The sequence below is a fragment of the Tachyglossus aculeatus genome, chromosome 16, assembly GCF_015852505.1.
Source record: "Tachyglossus aculeatus isolate mTacAcu1 chromosome 16, mTacAcu1.pri, whole genome shotgun sequence".
Lineage (NCBI taxonomy): Eukaryota > Metazoa > Chordata > Mammalia > Monotremata > Tachyglossidae > Tachyglossus > Tachyglossus aculeatus.
Window position 1 is genome coordinate 40,616,982 of NC_052081.1, and position 6,097 is coordinate 40,623,078.

A 6,097-nucleotide genomic window follows, 5' to 3' on the forward strand; every position below is an offset into this window, starting at 1 on the left:
GCTTCCCACCGGCAGTATCACTGATTGTACCTGGCCGAGAAATAGCGGGAACGGTAGAAGATGCGACGTCCGGACCTGCAGAGGCGATGCCGGGAATGAGAATTCCCAATATACCCACCCAGATACCTTCCCCGGGGCCACCCGGAATCCGTTGCCTAGATGTCTTGGTTTTATAGGCGATCGTGATGTGAAACAAAGTCTGGTGTGTTTGACTTGGATGGCGCCGCTCTTGTAGAATAAACATTTTCAACACTCTGAAGCTTGGCTCGGGTGGAATTATTCCTGGGGCGGCCGCGGAACGGAGGCCCGATCCCCACTTCCTTTAGTGTTTCCTGATTTTCCAATTTACACCAGTGCCTGGGGAGCCGGGTAGTTTTTTTTTTAAATGGCATTTGTTAAGCACTTACTATGTGCAAAGCACTGTTCTAAGCGCTGGAGGGGGATACAAGGTGATCAGGTTGTCCCACAGTCTTCATCCCCATTTTACAGATGAGGGAACTGAGGCTCAGAGAGGTTAAGTGACCTGCCCAAGGTCACACAGCAGACATGTGGCAGAGCTGGGATTCGAACCCATGACCTCTGACTCCCAAGCCCGGGCTCTTTCCACTGAGCCACGCTGCTTCTCTAGTTCTTAGCCAAGAGTGGGGATGCCGAGTTGGAGAGTTTCAGCCAGACTCTAGACTGCAAGCTCGCTGTTGGCAGGGACTGTGTCTGTTATGTTGTTCTGTTGGACTCTCCCAAGTGCTTAGTAATAATAATAATAAAAAAAATGATGGCATTTATTAAGCGCTTACTATGTGCAAAGCACTGTTCCAAGCGCTGGGGAGGTTACAAGGTGTCCCACATGGGGCTCCCAGTCTTAATCCCCATTTTCCAGATGAGGTAACTGAGGCCCAGAGGCCCCTCTCCCCCTCGTCCCCCCTCCATCCCCCCTCCATCCCCCTCATCTTACCTCCTTCCCTTCCCCACAGCACCTGTATATATGTATATATGGTAGTGCATATTTATTACTCTATTTATTTTACTTGTACATATCCTATTTATTTTATTTTGGTAGTATGTTTGGTTTTGTTCTCCATCTCCCTCTTTTAGACTGTGAGCCCACTGTTGGGTAGGGACAGTCTCTAGATGTTGCCAACTTGGACTTCCCAAGCGCTTAGTACAGTGCTCTGCACACAGTAAGCGCTCAATAAATACGATTGATTGATTGATTGATTAAGTGACTTGCCCAAGTCCCACAGCTGACAATTGGCGCAGCCGGGATTTGAACCCATGACCTTTGACTCCAAAGCCCGGGCTCTTTCCACTGAGCCACGCTTCTTCTCTAGTATTCATTCATTCAATCGTATTTATTGAGTGCTTACTGTGTGCAGAGCACTGGACTAAGCGCTTGGGAAGTCCAAGTTGGCAACATATAGAGACGGTCCCTACCCAACAGCGGGCTCACAGTCTAGAAGGGGGAGACAGAAAACAAAACATATTACCCAAATAAAATAAATAGAATAAAAATATGTCCAAATAAAATAGAGTAATAAATACGTACGTACTCTAATACTCTAGTACAGTGCTGTGCACACAGGAAGCGCTCAATAAATACGATTGATTGTTTCCTTCCCCTGCCACCTGCCTCAGGCATCCTCCGACACTGGGATTGTCCCCTTCCCAGTTGGCATCTCCTCAGGACCTCTGGGAGTTGTCACCTTCAGTCAGTCAATCTTTCATTCATTCATTCAAGCCTATTTATTGAGCGCTTACTGTGTGCAGAGCACTGTACTAAGCGCTTGGGAAGTACAGTTCGGCAACAAACAGAGACAACCCGTGCCCACAACGGGCTCCCAGTCTAGAAGCGGGGAGACGGACGTCAAAACAAGTTAACAGGCATCAGTAGCGTTATTATAAATAAGAATTATAGATCTATACACCTCATTAATACAAATGAATAGAATTATGATTAATTACGAATAGAATTATGATAAATATGTAGATTAGAGGGGGTGCGTTCCCTGCCAAAAAGAATTTACAGTCTGTAGTGTCAGACATTGTGAGCCCACTGTTGGGTAGGGACCGTCTCTCTATGTTGCCAACTTGTCCTTCCCAAGCGCTTAGTACAGTGCTCTGCACACAGGAAGCGCTCAATAAATAGGATTGAATGAATGAATGAATGAATTGAGCGCTTACTGTGTGCAGAGGACTGTACTAAGCGCTTGGGAGAGGACGACAGAACAACAGACACCTTCCCTGTCCATGAGCTTACAATCTAGAGGGGGAAGACAGACATTAATAAAAAAAAAAAAACCAGGGTCGCCTGTTTGCACATAGTAAGCGCTTAATAATAATAATAATAATTGGCATTTGTTAAGCGCTTACTATGTGCAAAGCACTGTTCTAAGCGCTGGGGGAGGATACAGGGTGATCAGGTTGTCCCACGTGGGGCTCACAGTCTTAATCCCCATTTCACAGATGAGGTCACTGAGGCCCAGAGAAGTGAAGTGACTCGCCCAAGATCACACAGCAGACGTGTGGTGGAGTCGGGATTCGAACCCATGACCTCTGACTCCAAAGCCCGGGCTCTTTCCACTGAGCCACGCTGCTTCTCTAATAATGCCATCATTATGATTATTATTACTAACAAGTACCACAACTCAGTGTGGGCAGGGAACGTATCTGTTGCACATAGTAAGCGCTTAATAAATGCCAATTATTATTATCATCATCATCATCAATCGTATTTATTGAGCGCTTACTATGTGCAGAGCACTGGACTAAGCGCTTGAGAAGTACAAATTGGCAACATATAGAGACAGTCCCTACCCAACAGTGGGCTCACAGTCTAAAAGGGGGAGACGGAGAACAAAACCAAACATACTAACAAAATAAAATAAATTATTATTATTATTGAGCGCTTACTATGTGCACACAGGCGACCCTGGTTTTTTTTTTTAATTAATGTCTGTCTTCCCCCTCTAGATTGTAAGCTCGTGGGCAGGGAAGGTGTCTGTTGTTCTATTATTATTATTATTATTATTGACTTGCCCAAAGTCACACAACTGACAATTGGCGGAGCAGGGATTTGAACCCATGACCTCTGACTTCCAAGCCCTGGGACTCAGAGGGACCCAACCACCGCTCTGACGCTGGCCTGCTGTGTGACCTTGGGCAAGTCACTTCACTATGCCTCAGTTTCCTCATCTGTAAAATGGAGTCGATCCTTTTTTAAAAAATGGGATTTCAGCGCTTACCCAATGCCTGGTACGGTAGCGAGGTCTAGCACAGCGCTGGGCGCACCGCTCTTTTTCTTTTATGGTATTTGTTGAGCGCTTATTTTGTGATAAGCGTTGTTCTAAGCATTGGCGTAGATATAAGGTCATCAGTCCTCAAACAGTCCCTGGCCCCAAGTAGGAGGGAGAACAGGCAACGAGAAGCCGCGTGGCTCAATGGAAAGAGCCCAGGCTTGGGAGTCCGAGGTCATGGATTCAAATTCCTGCTCCGTCAATTGCCAGTTGTGTGACTTTGGGCAAGTCAATAATAATAATAATAATAATAATAATAATAATAATAGCATTAATTAAGCGCTTACTATGTGCAACAGACTCGTTCTGTGCCCATGAGTTATGGTGCTTGTTAATAATAATAATAATAATGGCATTTATTAAGCGCTTACTATGTGCAATAGACTCGTTCCCTGCCCACAATGAGTTATGGTACTTGTTAATAGGAATAGTAATAATAATGGCATTTATTAAGCGCTTACTATGTGCAACGGACTCGTTCCGTGCCCACGAGTTATGGCGCTTGTTAATAATAATAATAAGAAGAAGAAGAATGATGGCATTTATTAAGCGCTTACTATGTGCAACAGACTCGTTCCCTGCCCACCGTGAGTTATGGTGCTTGTTAATAATAATAATAATAAGAAGAAGAAGAAGAATTATGGCATTTATTAAGCGCTTACTATGTGCAACAGACTCGTTCCCTGCCCACAATGAGTTATGGTGCTTGTTAATAATAGTAGTAGTAGTAGTAGTAGTAGTAGTAGTAGTAGTAGTAGTAGTAGTAGTAATAATAATAATAACGGCATTTATTAAGCGCTTACTATGTGCAACAGACTCATTCCGTGCCCACAATGAGTTATGGTGCTTGTTAATAATAATAATAAGAAGAATAATGATGGCATTTATTAAGCGCTTACTATGTGCAACAGACTCGTTCCCTGCCCACAGTGAGTTATGGTACTTGATAATGATAATGATAATGATAATGATAATAACAATGGCATTTATTAAGTGCTTGCTATGTGCAACAGACTCGTTCTGTGCCCACAATGAGTTATGGTACTTGTTAATAATAATAATAATAAGAACAATAATGATGGCATTTATTAAGCGCTTACTATGTGCAACAGACTCGTTCCGTGCCCACAATGAGTTATGGTGCTTGTTAATAATAATAATAATAATAAGAATGATGGCATTTATTAAGCGCTTACTATGTGCAACAGACTCGTTCCCTGCCCACAATGAGTTATGGTACTTGTTAATAATAATAATAATGATAATAATAATAATAATGGCATTTATTAAGTGCTTGCTATGTGCAATAGACTCGTTCCCTGCCCACAATGAGTTATGGTACTTGTTAATAATAATGGCATTTATTAAGCACTTACTATGTGCAACAGACTCGTTCCCTGCCCACAATGAGTTATGGTACTTGTTAATAATAATAATAATAATAATGTCATTTATTAAGTGCTTACTATGTGCAACAGACTCGTTCCCTGCCCACAGTGAGTTATGGTACTTGTTAATACTAATACTAATAATAATAATTACATTTATTAAGCACTTACTATGTGCAACAGACTTGTTCCCTGCCCACAATGAGTTATGGCACTTATTATTATTATATAATTATATAATTATTATATATATAATAATATATATATAATAATAGTGGCATTTATTAAGCACTTACTATGTGCAACAGACTCGTTCCCTGCCCACAATGAGTTATGGTATTTGTTAATAATAATAATAATGATGGCATTTATTAAGTGCTTACCACGTGCAAAGCACTGTTCTAAGCGCTGGGGAGGTTACAAGGTGATCAGGTTGTCCCACGGGGGGGCTCACAATCTTCATCCCCATTTTACAGATGAGATAGCTGAGGCCCAGAGAAGTGAAGTGACTTGCCCGAAGTCACACAGCTGGCAATTGGCGGAGCTGGGATTTGAACCCATGACCTCTGACTCCAAAGCCCGGGCTCTTTCCACTGATGGCTTAGTAAATTCCATTATTATTATTATTATTATTATTATTATTATTACTATTATTATTACTAAAGAATAATGAAAACTCGTGAGCGGATGTGGTGTGGTAGCGGCAAAAGGCCGGCAGGTGGCGACAGAGGCCTGTGAACGGGGCCGGCCAAGTTCCCTGGCGTCCCGTCATTCATTCATTCACTCATTCATTCATTCATTCATTCACTCACTCACTCACTCACTCTTTCACTCATTCACTCACTCTTTCACTCATTCATTCATTCAATCGCATTTATTGAGCTCTTACTGTGTGATGATGATGATGATGGCATTCGTTAAGCGCTTACTATGTGCAAAGCACTGTGCTAAGCACTGACCCAATAGGTAACCGATCCTAAGAAATGAGGACGCATCTCACTCCAAGCACCAAAGACATACGAGAAGGGAAAAAAAAGTAAATATGGATCTCTGGTCTCTTAGATATATTTTAAAAAACTCAGTTATTCGCCCTCTGAATGGCTACAAAACGGACATCGCGACACAGTGCGTGAGTCGGAAAGACTTCTAGACTGTGAGCCCGTTGGGTAGGGACCCTCTCTATATGTTGCCAACTTTTCATTCCTTCATTCATTCAATTGTATTTATTGAGCGCTTACTGTGTGCAGAGCACTGGACTAAGCGCTTGGGAAGTACAAGTCGGCAATACAGAGAGATGGTCCCTACCCAACAACGGGCTCACAGTCTAGAAGGCCTTCCCAGACTGAGCCCCTTCCTTCCTCTCCCCCACCTTACCTCCTTCCCCTCCCCACAGCACCTGTATAGATGGATATATGTTTG